The sequence below is a fragment of the Micromys minutus genome (assembly GCF_963924665.1).
Source record: "Micromys minutus genome assembly, chromosome: 13".
NCBI lineage: Eukaryota > Metazoa > Chordata > Mammalia > Rodentia > Muridae > Micromys > Micromys minutus.
In genome coordinates, this window is record NC_137982.1 from 23809978 (window position 1) to 23811402 (window position 1425).

The following is a 1425-nucleotide window of genomic DNA, read 5'->3' on the forward strand; positions in this document are numbered from 1 at the left end:
TCTCCATCCCATGTTATTACCTAAAGATGGACCTTATAAGAGAAATGGGAATAACCTATTCAGATTAATGCATCGATGTGTTGGATCTCTCTCCATGCCTGGGTATGTGTGACAGAATTAATTTAAACATTGCTACCATACCATCATTACACTAAAGAAAACATCCTTTATTTCTCTAATAAATTGAAATATTTATAGCTTTTTCTAATCATAACACTAACTGTGAGTTCATTTTTCTTTTTATTACTTTTAGATTTTACACTCTGGTCGTTACCCCCCACCTGGTTCACCCTCCAAAAGTTCCTCCTCATTCCACTCTTCCTTACCCCTGTCTCCAAGAGTAGTCCAAGTGATGTCTCCACCACATTCATCCCTCCCACCCCCCTGCTGTTGCCAGGCCTTTCTACTCCCTGGAGCCTCAAGTCTCTTGAGGTTTAGGTGCTGCTTCATCATGGAGGCCAGACCAGGCAGTTGTCTGCTGTATGTGTGCCAGGACCTCATATCAGCTAGTGTATGCTGCCTGGTTGATTGCTCAGTGTCTGAGAGATCTCTGGGATTCAGGTTAGTTGAGACTGCTGGTCTTCCTACTCCTCAAATATTTCTAGCCCTTCTCTAGTTCAGCCACACTAGCCCCCAGCTTCTAAACATTGGTTGGGTGGAAGTATCTGCATCTGACTCTTTCAGGTGCTTTTTGGCCTCTCAGAGGGCATCCTTGCTAGGTTCCTCTCTGTAGGCACACCATAGCATCAGTAATAATGTCAGGCCTTGGAGCCTCCCCTTGTCATGGACCCCAATTTGGTCCAGGCACTCCTTTGTCTCAGTCTCTTCTCCATTTTTGTCCCTCCAGTTCTTTTAGACAGGAACAACTCTGAGTCAGAGTTTTTGACTCTGGCATGGCAACCTCATCCCTACACTCGGTGCTCTATCTTTCTACTGGAAGTGGATTCTTCAAATTCATTCTGTCTCCCCACTATTGGACATTTTATCTATGGTCCTTCCCTTTGAGTATTGAGCATCTATTTCCCAGGTCTGTGGTACATTCTAAAGGGTTCCCTGACCTCCTACCTCCCATGGTTGCCTGTTAACATTCTTTCTGCTGACCTCAGGGCTTCACTCTTATTAACCACCGCTCCCATCATGTTCCCTTTTCCTCCTTCTTCCCTGTGCTTCTGAGGTCCCTCCCTCCCTCTGACCCCTGTGATTGCTTTCTTCTTCCCAAGAGGGATTAAGGCATTCTCACCTTGGGCCTTCAGTTTGTTAACTTTCTTGAGTTCTGTAGATTTTGTCCTGGGTATTATGTACTTTTTTGGCTAATATCCACTTATCAGTGAGTACATACCATGCATGTCCTTTTGGGTCTGAGTTACCTCACTCAGGACGATATTTCCTCGTTCTAGCCATTTGCCTGTAGAATTTACTATGTCC